General features: G+C 40.8%; 1 long non-coding RNA gene across 2 annotated transcripts; it reads right to left on the bottom strand.

The window, feature by feature from the left end:
• Positions 1 to 1,573: 1,573 nt before the first annotated feature.
• Positions 1,574 to 18,113, bottom strand: LOC141575428 (uncharacterized). Of its 2 annotated transcripts, XR_012503010.1 has the most exons (4): positions 17,564 to 18,113; positions 16,463 to 16,587; positions 15,643 to 15,753; positions 1,574 to 6,161 (listed from the first exon to the last, which is right to left on the bottom strand). It is a non-coding gene; the product is annotated as an uncharacterized LOC141575428 (long non-coding RNA). The 2 variants fall into 2 exon arrangements; XR_012503011.1 differs by lacking the exon at positions 15,643 to 15,753.
• Positions 18,114 to 18,365: the final 252 nt, after the last annotated feature.

The following is an 18,365-nucleotide window of genomic DNA, read 5'->3' as shown; positions in this document are numbered from 1 at the left end:
AGTCCTGGGCACACCCAGTCACTTGGCCACCCTACTCACAGTAGCCCTGTCCCACACCAGTGCACCCTGTCCTAAAAATTCCTCTGCATCCACCAAGAGTGTCGTGCAAAATGTAGGACTCCCCCCAGACACTACATTTCCTTCAACAAGCCTGTTACTGGGTGCAAAGGGGGGAGGCTAACCTCCCTTAAACTCCCCTGCAGCTCAGAAACTGTGTGTTCAATGTCACATGTCACCTCCATGCTTAAATTCTTCTCCAAAAACAAAATCTTAGCTCTTTATATAATTATCCTTGTATTACTAAGAATCTCTTCATTTTGACTAAAACAAAACAAAAATGAAACAGTAATTTGTCCTGATTTTGCAACCTGAAAAGAAAATTGTTTCAAAAGGGGTCAGTCAACTGCTACCTACAGAGTGACACAAAGACCAAACTGATGGATCAGACAAGTGGGCATTTTAAATAAGGTCCAATGAGCCATTTTCCTCCGAATCTTACTGATTTAATTTTAGAGCATCCTGTAACTCCTCCAGCATGGTAACGGAGTCTAGAAAGCACAGGTGGACTCTGTTCAATGATTCACCCTCGAACAGCATCCCTCTGAATGGTAATTCTCAGGGTACAGAACCAAACATAGCAAGAGCTGGAAATGAGTTTGAATTCTGGCTGACTGCACAGGATTCCTCACAGTCACTGCTGCTGCTGTCTGCTCCTTACTTGGGAAATGAAGCCTGGAGGGAGAGGTGCAAGACACATTGGCTAATTGAAGGTTCTGTCTAATCAGGCTCCAATTATATGACATCGTACTACACAGGATGCTCAATACCAGTTATCAAGCTGCTCTCATTTACAGCTGGAACCTCCACAAGCATCCATGTTCAGAGAAGAGTCTGAGCTTTCAGCCCCTTAATTCAAGTGGTAAGCAGATGGATACCCACATTCATGGGGAGGGGAGGGAAGACATGATGGGAGCAGGGGTGGCAGCCACAAGGGGAAATGTGCAAACGCCATTTCTCTCTCACCCCCAAACTGGCCCATTTCCCATCTTTTTTTACATTAATGGCCTTTGTAGTCTCCAGTGGTTGCTCAGGAGGGATTCCCACCTCCCTGTCCCTTGGCAGCTGTTGAATGAAATACATAATATCTCTACCTGCAATAGGGATATGTTTGATGCAGCTTCCAATTACCTAACCTTCCAGAGACAGAGAGGCAAAACACCATGTGAGTAACCTCAGGAGGGAAGCCCTCCCTGGACTCTAAGTTAGACTCCTGCCCCCACCTGCCCTGGCAATGCAAGCATTTACTGAATCCCCACTCTGTGCAAAGCTCAGGACTGGGGGAGGGGGGATAAAATGACCATGCATGCAATTCCATTAGGAGAACCTGAGATGATCTGTAAGCAACCAAAGTGGCCTTTCCATTAGGAATGTGAAGAGAAAACCACAGAAGGTAGTTAATTTCCAAAATGCTGCTGTCTGTCTGAACAATGGATCATTTTATTTTGTTCCTCTAACAAAAAGGAAAAAGTTTTAACTATTAATTTTATAAATATTTTTTATTGATTTATAGGCATTTTACAATGTTGTGTCAAATTCCAGTGTAGAGCACAATTTTTTCAGTTATACATGAGCATATATATATTCATTGTCACATACATTTTTGCCATTTAACTATTAATTTTTAAACCAACTACAAATTGGCTTGCATTTAAAAGTCAACAATCTGGTTAGCATGCAGGACTTAAAGTGTAACAACCTGGACTCAGATCCTGGTTCCATATCTGTGGGCAGAGTAACCATGGCCACACCTGTTAACACATATGTTTCAGTCTTGGCACCTTCACCCATCATATGGGGCGAGTGGGTGCACAGAAGGGACCTAGTGACACGCAGTGGGTCAAGCACACAGCATGGTTTAGGCATGCATTAAGGACTCAATAACCGATCTGCTCACTCTAGTAAGAGCTGCACTTGGTAGAAAGGAACAGTCTGGCAGGTTCCCCTCAACCCTATGCTATGTGAGATCCATGCTGGGGGGAGTTTGGATCTGCTCACCCAGCTGCCCTCCCGGGCCAGTGACCAGGCTGTCAGCCATCACCAGCAGGACAGGGCCAGGAGCTGCTGTGTGACCCCAGGGCCTCACCAGCCCACCAGGGTGCCACTCAACATTCAGGCCACAGGTTGGGAAGATCCAGCTCATGCTGGTGGGAGCAGCTGGGCAGAGTGGACAATGTCCCCAACTGCACCAGGTAGAGGAGGCACTCTGAGCTCCCTGATGGCACTGGCTGCTTGTCACACACTCATGGAGACAGAAGGCTGGAGCAAATCCTCATCCATCTGACAGATGTATCAGTTCCACTGAGTACAAGCACAGACAGTTACCAGTGAAGTTGCAAGAACAGGTGACTGAATTCCTCTTATGCCTTCTGAGGTGCCCAACTTCTAGAAGTGAGAGAGTGTGTAGCCTTTCTCAGGTGTCCAAGCCAATTGTAAAATATTTAAGATCAAGATAAAAGATATGTACATATTATTAAAATCAAAAACTTAAATTCATAAGAACAGTAGCTCTCACAAACAGAAACTATTCACGATTTCTATACTCAATACATTACATATAAATTTTTCTAAAATTAATTCAATCCATATTAAGTAAGTATCAGCTTCATCACAGATTAAATATATTAAAATAACCCACAGCCAACAATAGGAAAACAAGTAAGTGAATTGTGCTATACCCACATGATGGGCTGTTAGGTTGTTACTAAATATTTTTCCACAGAGTATTTAACCATAAAAACACATCAGGGATAAATCAATATGCAAAACACAACTTCAGGAGCACATTGTACAATTAGAACATTAAATCAGATGGAGGGTATCCCAATTGTGTTTAAAATATGATCATGTGTCTAAGAAAAATAGCTCAGAAGGCTATACCAAAAAATTGTGGCACAGTCCTCTGGGCAGGTTTGTGGGTCACTCTATTTTCTTCTTTACATTTCTCCATTTTATCTAAATTTCGTACAATAAATAATTTTTATAATTGGGGGAAAAAACTGCACTAAGAAACAGAGAAAAATTTGAACAACAACTTTCTCTGTAGGCCTGCGTGCAGTGTGAAACTTGTTTTAGATGCACAGGGGAGGACAGGAAGCAGGCCCACAGGCACTGGCCCTGACCTTGGCCTGCACTGACCTCTGAGGATATGACCTCAGAGAGGAGCCAGGTAGGACCACACAGCAGGTGGCACCAACACACCTCACACCCAAGAGGGGGAAGTTTTCTGAGACTGGCTGAAGGGGCTGTGAGCACAGAGCACGCTCTGCAGGCTTCCTGCCTCTCCTCACCCCAGGGCAAAGGGAACACTGGCAGGGTGTGAGGACAGAGGGGAAGGATTTAGTTTTTTCCTCCTGACCACAGACATGTCAGCCTCCCCCTGCAGTGATTTCTGAACTTTGAGGAATTAAAGCACCATCATATTAGTACATCATCCCTGCAACGTCCTGAAATAAAACAGTGATTATTTTTTAATTGAAGTAAATGAATTGTTTTTAAAAACCCTAGTTTACATTTTTAAATTTAAGTCTTAGTTGATTTACAAAGTTGTGTTAGTTTCCAGTGTATAGCATAGTGATTTATTTATTGCACTTTTAAAAGGAGCTTAACACATACACACATAAACCTATATTCACTCAAAAGATACTTGTAATACACAAAATAACAAACATCAGTATCAGTGGTTGCCTCCAAGAAGGGACCTGTTGGAGGAACGGCAGGTCTGACTTCACACTGTAACTGCCTCCAGATGGCTTCAATTAATTTTCAAAAAAACAAACAAACAAACAAAAAACAAACTTTAAATAATTCATTTAACTAGTCCATTGGACAAATATATATAGTCTCTTGAAGCCTGAATTAGGAACCACTTCTGTAATATTTTGAAAGTTAGAACCGAAAAGTGGCATTGCAAAGCATCCTGCAAGTCAAGGTGAACAATCTCTCCTTCTTGGCTCTTAAATAATTTTTAAAAAACAAGAAGCAATCCTCTCCAGCCCGATCTTGTCACAGAACACAGATTCACCCTCCAAATGGCCATGCAACACACCCACTGATATCCAGATAACAGTTCAGAATGAAAGCCAGGAAGACCTTCCTGGCAAAGTGACACCAGGGCCAAGCAGAGTGCGGGGACATCAGACTGCACCTGACTGCAATAACTGCTACCACAAATTTCCAACTGCCAGTGCCAAAGACACTGGGCATCTTCCACTTTCTCACATATCTGGATTTAAAGACTCTTGTTACCTTTGCTAAATACAGGTATGTCTTCAAAAGTGGTGCTTTAATTAACAGAAAGGTTTTTTCCTTTCACTGCTTCCTTCACCTCAAATCAGGTTAGGCCCACAGAAAGAGCAGAACTGGGTGCCCTGTTGACCACTGGGATAGCATGAGTGACCCCGTCCCTACTGTCAATGATGATTCCTGTTAATGTGTATTCACCAACTTGTCATGATGTCCAGTACACACCTAAGGCCAGGCCTGCCTGCACAAAAGCCACAGAGACCATCAGCATGGGGACTTTCTCAAGTGTTCCACCAGCCTGTCCTCAGGTTTGAGCAATAAGCCCTTTCTTTCTTACTGAGTCTGAATGAACTTTCCCTTCCCTACCTTCAATCTTCCTCCCAAATCCAAATTCCAAAGTGGACAACTAACATGTAAATTTGGTGCACTCAATCTGGAGGAATCAACTTCTCAGTAAGATAAATCAATGCTTTGCAAAGAAAAGCCAGTGAGAAAGGAATTTTATTGTGGAATCAGGAGGTTTTAATTTCTAATTTTCTGGTTTCCAGTGTGGGTCCACAGATGGGTTGCAATAAGACTACTTGTGGAGACTTTAGAAAGACAAAGTACTGGGCCTGTCACCCAGAAACTCTCATCTGGCAGGACCAGGATGGTGGTTCTCAACCAGGGGCAATTTTGCCCCCAAGGAGCACCTGGCAACATATGGTACCATTTCTTGCTGTCACATTTGGGGGAGAGGAGGCTGGTGGTGGTGCTTCCCCTGGTGGGTCAAAACCAGAGATGCTGCTAGACATCCCATAACACACAGCTCAGTACCCACCTCTCCCCCAATGACTGTCTGATCCAAAGTGCTGAGGCTGGAAACCCATGGTCTGATATAAATTCTGAGAATGTGTACTTTGAAAAACCCTTTTGAGGAGACCTTGCTGCACAGACCACTTTGAGAACCACTGGTCCAGTGTTTCCTAAAGTGTCTCCTAGTCCATGGAACAGAAACAGCTTAGGGGAGAGGAAATATTTCTGGTTAAATTTGGAAGTGGTGGAGTAAACAGAGTTCTCTAATGCAGGCATTCTCAAAGCCTTTACAATGCTGCTGTGTACTGAGAATCAGCACACAGTGGACACAGCATGTGGAATTTTCCAAGTTAATCATCTATGCAACTCCTCCTCTTTTTTCCTACATTAAGGAAATGGAAAATGCAGGAAACATTTTGGAAACAATTTTATCATTTATTCCCCCAAATTTCAGTCAATCCCCTTATATAGAGTGACAGATACATTACACCTAAAACCAACAACCCCCCCCCCAAAAAAAAACCAAGCAGCTCCAGGGGAAGTTCTGCAAACTCATGGAACCACAGGAGCTCAGATCCACAAGGGGCAACCCTTGAAAGGCATTTGTTTTCTTTTCTTTTTTTTAAAAAACAGAGTCTATAGTATGTTTTCTTTTTTATGTTCAGAAGTAAAAGAAGCCAAAGAACCACACCTACATCTTTATCTTGTCTCCCTGATGATACCTTAGATTTGAATGCATGCAAACAGACATAAGCTGGACAAATTACACCAGCAGTAAAAACAAAAATCACAGAACTTACTCTGTACAGTGTTTGAGTTTGGACCTGAATGGGACGTGTTCGTGTGCACTTGAGTGAATGGGAAAGGAAACCACACAACACAATCTTACCGAGGCCTCTAGAATCAAGATTTCTTCCACATTAGACAACTAAGGTCACTTGGGAATCATGAAAGTCACTTGTCCTTACCTGAACTGAAATGTAGAGTCCTAGTACGTTATATAATTCAAACATAATTTCTGCAAGATATTCTCTATTTTCTGGTGTATTCAGGGGAGGTTCTGTCTGTAAGAAAACATTCACTATATTTAGTGTTCACCCAAATTTCATGTAATTACATCAGAACCACAAAAAGTTAATCTAAAAGCATGTTCATTAAGATGCTGTACAACTCCCTAATTTGACAGACAGTGTACACCTAGAGTGATTGATTAAAGATATTTTGGCTGTGGGGTTTATAATCTTTGAGAGAGCAAAGCCTCTCTAAACACTTCTGCTCTTACTAATCCCCCCCAAAACAAGAACAAGTTACAGAAAAGGAAACTCCACCTCGGATAACAGAACACCCAAACACCGTGAATCTGAAGAGATGTGCATTGAGCTGCCAAGGGCAATAACAACCCCATCGAGACCAGATGAGTGAGGACATGGAAAGTGAAGACCAGTGACTCCAGACACCAAGCAATAGCCAGTTCTCCAGAGAAGAGCAAAAGCAGAGAGCCCTTGCTTGGAACCAGAGCAGTCTGAGCTGCACAGCTGCAGGACCCTTGCTCCCCAGGCCCCTGCCCTCAGACCACAGGCAGAAAGGTGGGATTGAACACCTCCACCATCAGCTGTGAGAAAGACAAGCCCAGGGCAGAAGCTGTTTCACCCAGATGCTGCCCGCCACCCAGCCTAAACTCGCACACACAGCCAGTTCAGGAAGAGCTCCCCTCACTCAAAGATGAGGAAAGAACATAAAAAGATCAGCCAAACACCATATAAAAACACTCATAGAAAAAGAGATGGGAGGGAGAAAATAGGAAAAATAAGTGGAAGATAAAAAACATGTATCCAGGAAAATATAAAAATAAAGCAGATGAAAATCATGACATAGATATCTGAATTTTTTGAAATGTCTATTTAAAATAATAACTTATCTTATAGGAAATTAACAGGATTACAGAAAGATAAAAATTAATAAACCTGCTTTTTGTCATTTAGCAATATGTTGTGAACATTTGTCCATGTCAATAAATATGGATTTACATCACATATTTAATCTGTAAAAAAAAAAAAAAAAAAAGAAAGAAAAAAAAATATCTGGGCTTTTTGACAAAAAAATAAATAAATAAATCCACATTACCCTTTGTTATATACTGGGCTGTGTGTCCCAAAACCCTTATGCTGAAGCTGCAACCCTCAGGTGACTGTGTTTGGAGATGAAGCCCCTTGGGGGGTAATCCAGGGTCAGTGAGGTCACAGGACAGCACTAACATCTCTGCAGGAAAAGGCAGAGGCACCAGAGAGCTCTCTCTCACTCACACACAGAGGAAGAGCCACACAATGACCCGATGAGAAGGAGACCATCTGCAAGCCAGGAAGGGAGATATCACCATAAATCAACCATGATGGCACCTTGATCTCAGACCTAAAGCCCCCAGAACTGTGAGACAACAAATGTCTGTTATTGAAGCCACTCAGCCTGTGATGTTTTGTTAGGCTTATTGAGCAGAGCAACATATACTTAAAGCAGGAAATAGGCAGCCTGTCTCAGCCATTGGCACAGCTACATGTAGGACACTGGGACACACAGGGTCACACTTACAGACTCTTCCAGCAGGAAAATACGACCCCAGAATTCTACACCTGGCCACATGCCAATCAAGACTGTTGCAAAAACAAAATGCCTTTAAACATACAACAACTTGAGAGAATTTGGTTTCTATGAACCCTTCATGAATTAACCATCAGACAATAAGCTTTAGCCAAATAATAAGAATGCCTAAAGTACAGCCAAAGACTTACAGTGAGCAAGTAGTCCATTTAAGATGTAGGGATAAATACTTTTCTTTTCTAGGAGAATCTATAGCTATAGCTAACAGAAGGTAAATATTATAAATTAAAACAGCAGAAATAGTATCAAGTTGGCAGGCACAGATGGAAAGGAGAAAAATATAAAGACACTGATACCCTTGTGTAATGAAATCAAAAGATATTGTTTTATTGGTAGAGCAGCAGAGACATCAGTAAACATAAAGTTATAAACATAAATATCAGAGTAAGTTCACTAACATAAACAATCAAAAGCAGGTGATAGAAGAAAGGATGAGGAGGTAAGAAATGTGGAAATGTACCAACTTGGTCACTAAGCACAGTAGGAAGCAATCATCCCTAAACAAATACAGGTAAATATATTATACAAAAGTACAGTTATGTTAAAATATGTTTTAAAAGATACCAATTATCAGAACGAATATGCACCCAATAGAAACCAAAGAGAAAACCAAGCCTGGGTTTTAAAATATCCATACATAAATAAAACACATTAAAACCAAAAAGCACAGCTCCCAGTAAAGCAGCTGGGTCCACAGACACCTGCCACACAGCCCAGGCCATTTCAGCACGGTCAATGGGAGAGCTCCAAGTCCAGTCAGCCCAGCCACACCCCACCTTCAATTTTACCAAGCTTGGAAAGTGATTTCCTCTCTCCACACATAATTAGTACTGACCTCACAGGAGTCTAAACAAAGTGCTCATGGCAGCACCTGGCATGGGGAATGTACTCAGTGAAAGTGCATTATTATTACTAAAATCATCAGTGTGTACCAGTGAGAAACTCACCTACTGAAGAGAAAGTCTCTGGGCTAAGACTATGAGACAAAATCAAATCCCACTGTCCAGCCAAGGGACATCTAAAATAAGGTGCCTCAGAGAGGTTCACATTCAACACAGCTTCCAAGATCAGAAACAGCATAACTGCACATCACTAGGAACTGATTACACAGATTAGGCCACATCCATAAAATGCAACATTTTGCAGCAATTAAAAAGGATGGGCAGTGTGTCTGCAGATATGAAACAATCTCTACTATAAACTTGCCACATGAAAAGAGGTCTCTCCATACATGCACATTCTTAAATACACTTCTGTACCTACAACATTTTTTAAAAAAACAAGGTGTATGAGGGAAAGAAATGAGGAGCTGTTTATGGGCACAAAGTTTCAATCTTGCAAGATGGAAAAGTTCTAGAGGCCTGTTACACCACAATGTGAATGTGGGTAACATTACCAAGTGATACATTTAAAAATGTGTTAAGGGGGTAAATTTCATATATTTTAAATTATAATTTCTAAAATGTTTAAAGTAAAAATCAAAATATACAATAGTATGTGTAATTTGTTACCATTTTGTGAAAAAAGTTTATGTATAATCCATGTGCCTGCACAAAATTATTGCTGGTTAAGCACCAGTAAAGGTGGTTTCCTCCAGGAAGGGGATATGGAAGGCAACACAGAGGTGGGAAGGAGACACTCTTGCACTGGAAATCCTTCTGCATTCTTTGAATTCTGTGCTGTGTGTATGCTATCTCTTCAAGCAAATAATCAAATCTGGTTATCAACTAGCTGGGGGCTTTTGTTTATACCCCTGTCTTATACAAAGCTCAAACATCATGCCCCAAGTAAGTTTCAATTACTCGAATTAGAATCAATACACTCCCTGAATGGGAGAGAGAAAGCAATCTTAAGACATAGACAAGAAGTAATAAAGTCATCAAAATTAGATTGTAAGTAAAAGATCTAAAAGTCACTCAATAACACACTACTTATTTTAATGTGCCTACCTCAAGGGGCTGAGATCAAATTAGTTAATACCTTAAAGTTCCCAGTACACATTTAGCACTGTGTTAGTGAATACTATTCAGATTTTTTTTTTTTTAGTTTTCTTTCATTTAAAGCACATGAAGAATAGCTACAGATTCCAATATTTAGGTTACAATATGTCTCCTTTTGGCACCTCATATCAACCTGAAAAATAGGCCTAATAACTATCTACCTCACAATTGTCTGTGGGATTAAATAAGTGAGTGAATTCATGCAAATACTTGGAGGGGAGAGGGCTGGGCACTTAGCAAGTGCTGAATATATCAACAATCAACTGTAATATCAACAATATATCTTAGACCAGAAGAAATTGCATGTATTAACTCCAGAGACTTACAGTCATCTCTTACCTTGAAGAGGAATCCAAGCATCTTAATAAGTTAACTTTATAAATATAACATTTAAACTTATTAGAGGGGGGATTAGGATGAAGAGAGGAAGGCTAGAAAGTTATGCAAAGTGGGAGCATAGTCAGGGAATATTTCCTGCCTGCCTGGTTTAAAACAAAAGTGAGACTATAGAAGACAATCCAACAAGAAGTAGATTAACCCTGGCTCTGTATTCTCCCTGGGTTTAAATTCAGTGTCAAGTGATGTTCCAAATAAATCCCAGATGATTGAAAAATATATATAAACATCAAAGGAAAATAGGTTTACTTACATAAAAATTTACAATTACAGATGTTCAAAAATATAACCTACAAAAAAATCAAGTGAGAAAAAAGTATCTGCTTATGACAAAAACTTCTTATCTGTTATATGAAAGAGTTCACACCATAAACAGATTGTGGTCATACATACAACAGAATATTATTCAGCCTTAAAAAAGGAAGGAAATTCTGACTTGTGCTACAATGTGGCTGAACTCTGAAGGCCTTATACCAAGTGAAATAAGCCAGTCATGAAAGGACTAATACTGGATGATTCCACTTATATGAGGACCCAGAATAGTTACAGTCATAAAGACAGAGGGGTGATGGTGGGGGCTAGGGCCGGGAGAGGGGGAAAGTGAGTTATTCTTTAATGGGGACAGTTTCAGTCTGGAAGATGAAGAAGATCCTGAGATGGATGCTGGTGATGGCTGCACAACAATGTCAATGTACTCAACTCACCAAAGTGTACATTCAGAAATGGTTAAAATGGTATATTTTATGGTATGTACATTTTATCACAAAAGAAAAATTTAAGTAAAAAAAAGTTCAAAGAAATCATAGCAACAATAAAAGCAATAAAACACTGATATATACAAAACCCAGGACATGAATAGGCAATTCACAAAGGAGAAAATACAACTAATAAATACATGAAAAAAAGTTTAAAGTCAAAGTTATTCAAAATGCAAATTAAAAAGTCAAATAATCAAAAATGATATTAATCAATCCTAAGAGTTCAAATAATGTGGCTTCTTGTAGATTGAAGATTTCAGTGTGAAATGGTATATCAGAGATTCAAAATTATTAACACATCTGGACCCCCAAATGATATATATATATATATAATTTTTATATTCTTAATATAAAAATGCTCTAAATACAGAAAAAAAACTGTGCAAAGATTACTTTATATTATTTCTTACAAAACCAAGAAATTGGAAACAAAAGTAAACATCTAAAAATAGTTGGGCTGCTAAACAGATAGGAAACATCCACTGAATACATGATTGTATGGCCATTTAAATGAGGATTATGAAAACCACACAAGAAAATGGGGGGAGAGGGATGGAGGACACAATATTGAATTCAAAATCATATAAAAACATGAGTGAAAAGATTAAATGTAGCTATACTAAATGTTAATATTTATGTTAATGGGACAGGAGTGTGAAAAGTCCCACGAGCATCTTCCAAATTTTCTAAATCACTCTTATAGTTCTATGATAAGAAAAAAAAAAACAAAACTTTACAAGAGTTGTGAAACCCTGGATTACAGCCTGTGTATGAAGGCCACAGAAACTCCCAGTACAACTTCCTGGTTTATTTCTCCACAGGCAGAGAAGCTAACAGAAAAAAGACATCAGCCCAGGGCAGAAGCTGCAGCACATCCTGGTGTGGATTTTCCCTAGCCTGTTGGCTCTGTAATGTGGACAACACTTTCCATATCCAACCACAGTTGTGAAGACAGCTGAATTCTTGTTCTGTCACTGTTTTCATACCTGTAGTCACATCATTATGGCAGGCACTGCAATTTCTGTATCCAGTATCTATTCTGCTTTCTGCCTTAATGACATACGACTGATAAATCACAGGCCCAGAAAACAGCATTTCCCAGACTTCCTGATGGACAGGGATGGCTAAATTCTGGCCAACAAAAAGCAAAGGTTTTTGGATGTGTCTTCTTAGAAAGCTCCTTACAAGGTTGAAGGTAGACTCATATAGTAGGCCCACTTCTGCTCTTAGCCCCTTCTTTCCTAAAATATGGAGGTGATGACTGGAGGTGCAGTAGCTAACTTGTGATCTAAGGCAATCTTAGAATGGAAGCCATATTCTAAATATACTAGAGCACATAGATTCCCTAATGACACCAGGAAGCTGACATACCAGCACTGCCCTCCCTACTACAAATGTCTTTTAGAAAAATAAAAACTTTAACTTTATTAAATCACTGATTTTTACACTTTAGTACTTGCTGCCAAGCAATTCACTATCTGTGAAGAATTTACATTAAAATTTACACTTCCATTAAGAGAAAGTTTACAATAAAATTAGGTTCTCCTGGTTCCTGAATCAAATTCAGCATTATTAAAGGCACATTCTTCTGGGTTCTCAGAACCATAATCATAAGTCTATGTTTTCCTCAATCCTCCTTTTCTCCTGTTTACCACCAGTAATTGTTCCTTTAGATGACTAATTTAAATAAAACCTTCCAAAAACCATTATTTATATATAACAAGATCTAAATTGGAGATATCAAGTTTTTTCTTATTTTTTAAATGCTGAAGCATATGATTAAAACTTCACATGAATGCAAGTTACATAAGCATTTTTATTCATAATAATGGTAAAATATCATCAAGTATTAATTCAAAAATGAATAATTAGTCAGTACTATAAAAATCAATCCATATTTCTGGATAAAGAAAGCAAACTGAACACATGCAACTAATATTGCTCCAGTCCCAAACCTCTCCATAACTGCAGTAAAGAAACATTTTTAAAAACATAAATCCTCAAGGAAGGGCAAGTAGAAACCAAGATGACAATATACTGAAAATGGGAAGCACACGGGCCAGCAGTAACAGACTCAGCAATGCCAAGTAAGTCCAGTTCCACACTGGCCAGTTCTAGTGTACTGGACAGAGCAGGTCTGAGCCACCATCATGAACCAGGAAGGGAGTTACTGTGGTAAGCCAGGACAAATCACATGTCATGGTGAATTTCATGTGTCAGCTTGACTTGGCTAAGTGATACCCCGAGAGCTGGTATACCATTCTTTCTGGGGTGTGTCTGAGAGGGTGTCTCTGGTAGAACTTAGCATGCAGTAGACTGAGTAAGGAGACCTGCCCTTGCCAATGTGGGTGGGCAGCTCACAGGCTACTTGAGTGGAACAAAAGGATGAAGGAAGGGTGATTCTCCATCCCTGATCTGGGACACCCATCTTTCCTGCTTTCGGGTGGATGGCAGAGCTCCTGGTTCCCAGCATCCTTGGGCAGCACTGCTGCTTGCTCTTCCTCCCCTGATTCATATTCAAAAAAGTTTGCAAATCTCCTCTACAGTTACAATTCAATTTCCCCTCCAGAGCACTGCAGTTCTTTAAAATATATGATTCTGTTTTGAACTCTGGGCAATTCAGTATTAGAGAAAGAAGTGTGGTTCCCATTTGCTCTCTGCTCAGTCCACAAGACCAACATGAGTTGCGTCTCTGAAACTTCTTGAAAATCATGAGCCGTACTGAGCTCATTCCCACCATGGATGTGCAGACGTCTGTCATGGCAGTCAGAAGGGACAATTTCATAGGCTACTGAGGCAACTTTAATTTAAAACTTTTAGACTATTTTACACCAAGAAGCCATTAGCTGATGTAGTGGCTCAGTAAATGTCTTCAATGAATTTCTGGATGTGGCCACAAATCCCTTTACCTGCTTCACTCCCCTTTAATTATCCCATTAACTGATGACAAAGGACATAAGCCTGAGAGACACCCACCCTTCTCATAACTTCGTCTGTCACATCATGCAGCAAGCCCACCTGCTAACTTCAAAGTAAAATACAGGTAACACAATATTTTCTTGTGTTTAATGTAATAAACTTGATTATTTTTGAACATTCACTTCAGATACTCATTTTTGGCAAAGGACTTATGCCTTTCCATATTCATACCAAACACCTCCAATTCCTTCCCAGCAATTGGTTTTATTGTACTGCGCTGTATATGCCAGCTAGAGCAGAAAAATTTCTGGTAGGAAAAATTTCCTGTGGGCTGTGTCCTGGTGGTTGCCTTTGCTCCACAGGCCTAAGACTCTGACTCCCTTTGAGCAGAGCAGGATGGGGCAGGCAGAGAGAGGCAGCTGGGCCCCAGGCCCATGCCTGGAGTCCTACCACAATGTAGTTATGTAAAGTACTAGAGAAGGGAACAAGCCAATCATGACAGGTGGGAGTGTGTAATTTGTTTTGGCTGTAAAGACAAAGCCACTCAGACATACTGTCAGTTTCCTGGCTCCATGTATTTTACAAAAACCATCGTAGATACACAGGAGAGAAAATACACAGTGGCCTGTAAAACACAGTACTTGGACGTGGCAATTCCTAGTTGTGAAGACACAGCCAAAAAAAAAGATCAGAGCACTTTCAAGGACTTGATTTAATAGACACTAAATATATAGATTCCACTAACTACTTTAACAGCCTTGTACTTCATATACTTTAAGCCAGATAATTCCAAAGAATATTCCATATTTAACATTAGAAAGAGTTATATAATTGGATCAGGGACCATTTGACAATGCACTAGCATGGAAAAAATCCAAAGCTAAATTATGTAGGTTTTAATATGCAGCTTATGTTACATCCAATTGCTCCCTTTAAAGTAAGTGTTTTATACATGTAATTAATTTTAACTTAAAAAGAAGATAGAACAATGAAAACAGACTCCACAACCAAGAGATACTTCTCTTCATTTCTCTGTATTGTTTTATTTCACCTGAACAAGGTCAATTACATCCACAATATCAGGGCCCATAACTCAGCTCAGTGTTAGAGTGAGATTTAAACCTTGGCAAAACAGCACCTTGACTCAGCTCCCTCTGCTGTAAGAAGCAAAAGTCAGAGCCATCCAGTTATTTCATGAGGACACCTAACTACACACGTGGTTTCCTACCCAAACCCCTTCCTGCCTCCTCATTCCTTGCTGCTGGAGGCCGGTTTAGGTGCTTACCTCTTGGGGCCAGGTAATGAGACGTGGTCCCCTCACCAGCAACAGGAGAGAATCTTGACTCATCAAAATGTACCGAAGTAATTTTGTTCCCCTCTAGGGCCCACACTGGGCACAGACAGACAGGGCAAATCTGCCAGGAAGGTTTCTGAGGAAGGGAGTCTTAATTCTAAAACTCTGAAAGTAAATACACCAAGAGTCAGTACAGGATCTCGGGCAGCCACTCTGGGGCCTGAGGGGAACCAGCACAAGAGGCCAAACAGGTGAATTAGGCTGGGTTCTCACCTCCATCTCTGAGCTGCTCAAGTAACCAGCCCTGAGTGGCCTGACTCTGGCATCCTGTTTTCTGGGATAATAAGCCCTATTTGGTTTTGGACATTTTGGTTGAGCCTTCTTGTTATTTGCCCCAAAAGCACTCCAACTCATACAAAGAGCTTTAGTCAGAATTAAAAACTCCCCAGGGAAGAATATCCTGGGTTTCAAATCTAAGCAACCCACAATCCACATGGCTCTTCTCTCAGTCCCAGTTACTCACCATCAAAAAGTGATGGCACTCTGGTTCAGCTCAGGGAAAATTAAAAATCACTTGTTCCATGAACCTCGCCATTAGATCTCAGTCTTCAATTATACCATGTCTTATTGGCCACTACAGTAAGAGAAATCAAACTATGTCAAGCTTCAGTCCATGTCAGTAAGAGCAACAGTTTAAAAGCACTGGCCCAGAAGAGACTGAGTTATTAGAGAAAACAGGTCCTTTGCACTGGGTGAATGTTAATTTATGTAAAGAAATAACAGGCACTTTACCAGAAATATTAAGTTATATTATTGTTTATATTCTACTTCATATCTCTAAGTACAAAGTATCATCTTAACAGTGGAGTAACAGATGGAAAAGTACAGCTAATCCACCATACCATTCCATTTGGAGTTTGGAGGTTTTTAGAACAAATACCTAGTTAAACAATTTTAGTGCTTCTTTTTAATTAATCAAGCACTTTTACATCTGACAGGTTAATGAGTCAACCTGCAATTTTCCACAGAAGCCGGTCTTGCTCTCACATGAAGCCCAGCATTCCCAGAGTCAATCCTGCATTTTGGGTTTTGTAAATTCACTTGATTCCCCACATGAAAAATGCCTTGTTCAACTAGCACAACACTGTAAATCAACTATACTTCAATTTTGAAAAATATCCCATTCAAAACCAACAACAACAAAACCTCTTTTCCAACACAAGAATAAAATACACAGCTCACAAATACAATTGCTATAAAATCTACCATTTTGCATTATTCATCCTACTGCTCTGGTCTTGGTGATACACTTACAGAAGCGAAAATCCCGTTGGGAAGTTTACCTTTGTGGCATATGTGGGTTTATCTATGGCTTCATCCCCTATGAAAAAGTCCAGGTCATCAACTCCCCTTAGCACCCTCCTCTGGGCTTGGTCAACCACATTTGCTGACTCTCTGATGGCAATACCTTAGGGAGAACAGCACAAAGATTTCTGTCAGCATCCATACTCATTTCAAGGATCAAGGAAGCATAATATAGCCCCTGTGTATGTACAAGTAAATATTCAATGTCAGGGTCTTATTTGGAGTTGAATGTGCTCTCAGAAGAGATGCTATCACAGAGCACATAAAGTAATACAGAAACCTTTCTTATGTTCTGGTATTATTTTTAGAGCTGCACAAAGGAACTTATCTGGTCTGCTTTTAATACTGACAAAAGATGAATTACTAAATTTTTCAGTTTCATCTGAAAAAACATCCCTCATGATAGTGAAGTGAAAAGCACATATCAATCGGTTCCAAATTTTAAAATACAATGTAGAAGGAGACAAAATTAAAAATATAATGTGAAAGAAGAAATTAAACTGAAAAATGCTCATACAATTTCAAGTCATTTTAATAAAACTCTGTGTCACATAGATTTAAAATATATTTTTATTCTTGTTACAAAACCACTAAAAGAAAAAACTGAGAGGTTGCTGACTAATAGATGACAAAAAGAAAAATTCAATAATCAAACAACTGTATTATGTAAAAATATTAATGGCTTTATGGTACATTATTTTAATAACAGTTTAACCATGATATTTAGGAATATACTTATAGTTAATAATCATATGAAACTTCACTGTAGAATTTAACATCTAGTGAAATGTGGAAAGCTTCATGAAGATTCAATTTTCCATTTAAATTCCTAATCCCTGGTCACACTTTGCTTTCCCATAAACTCATCTTCATCAAATTTATTCCAAAACAAATGAGTAAACATATACAACTATTTTTAAAAGTAGATTATTTGTAGTTCCCAATGTATTAGAAATGAAGTATAGCAACAAAGCTAAGGGAGTGAATTTTAATCCTTGTCCTCAGAAAGGCATCTTGAAGCAATAGCTTGAAAAGGTGAAAAAAAAAAAGAGGTACAGGACAGAAATCACTTTGCTCACCTCCTCTTCTGACTCCAACTCACTGCCGCACTTAGTCCAGAAGATTTCAACTTACAGAAGGTGGCACAAATCCAAAGGACAGGATTTCTTCAGGACTAAGACAGCAGGCGTGATGTGGAAATGCTGGGGGCGGAGCCCAGAGAAAGCACCCAGGGCAGAAGCAGTGGGCATGTCAGGACCACGAGGCTGAGAATGGGGCTGGGGAGGGCTGGAGGGCCGGAACCAACTGTGGCAATTGCAGACACAAACACACCCGTCCCCGAACACAGACCCCGCCACGAACGGCACACTGACAGACACCGCACAGAGTCACCTGTGCACACTCAGCAGGTCAGAGGCCCCGCAGCCGACCTCAGAACACCTCGCGCGGCCGCGGCGCTGCTGCCGGGCCTGCGGGAGCTCCTGCAGCCGTCTCCTCACGCCTCGCACCTCGCTCCTCGCGCCCGGCTATGCCCTGGGCGGCAGCGGCGGGAGGGAGCCGGGGCGAGCGGGCGGTGGGCTCCGGGGAGAGCGGCAGACTCCCGGGCGGAGGCCGCGCTCCCTCCGCGGCGCCCGGCCTGCTGGGACTGGCGCTCGCGCCCCGCCCTGTGTTGGAGGGGCCGCCGGCTCCGGGACTGACCGGCCTCGCCGCCGTGCGTCCCTACTCGTCCTCGCCCCTACTCCCTGGAGGGGTGGCGGCCTCTGGACGAGCGGAGGCAGCGAGAGCCCGCCTCTGTGATGAGGTCCAAGCCCCACCGGCCATGGACCTAGGACCGCGAGGGCTTCAAGAAGCGGGCGGCGTCCCTGTGCTTCTGGAGCGAGC

This window comes from Camelus bactrianus, chromosome 28, assembly GCF_048773025.1.
Source record: "Camelus bactrianus isolate YW-2024 breed Bactrian camel chromosome 28, ASM4877302v1, whole genome shotgun sequence".
Lineage (NCBI taxonomy): Eukaryota > Metazoa > Chordata > Mammalia > Artiodactyla > Camelidae > Camelus > Camelus bactrianus.
Note: the sequence above shows the minus strand (reverse complement) of the source record. Positions and strands in the feature narration are given on the sequence as shown.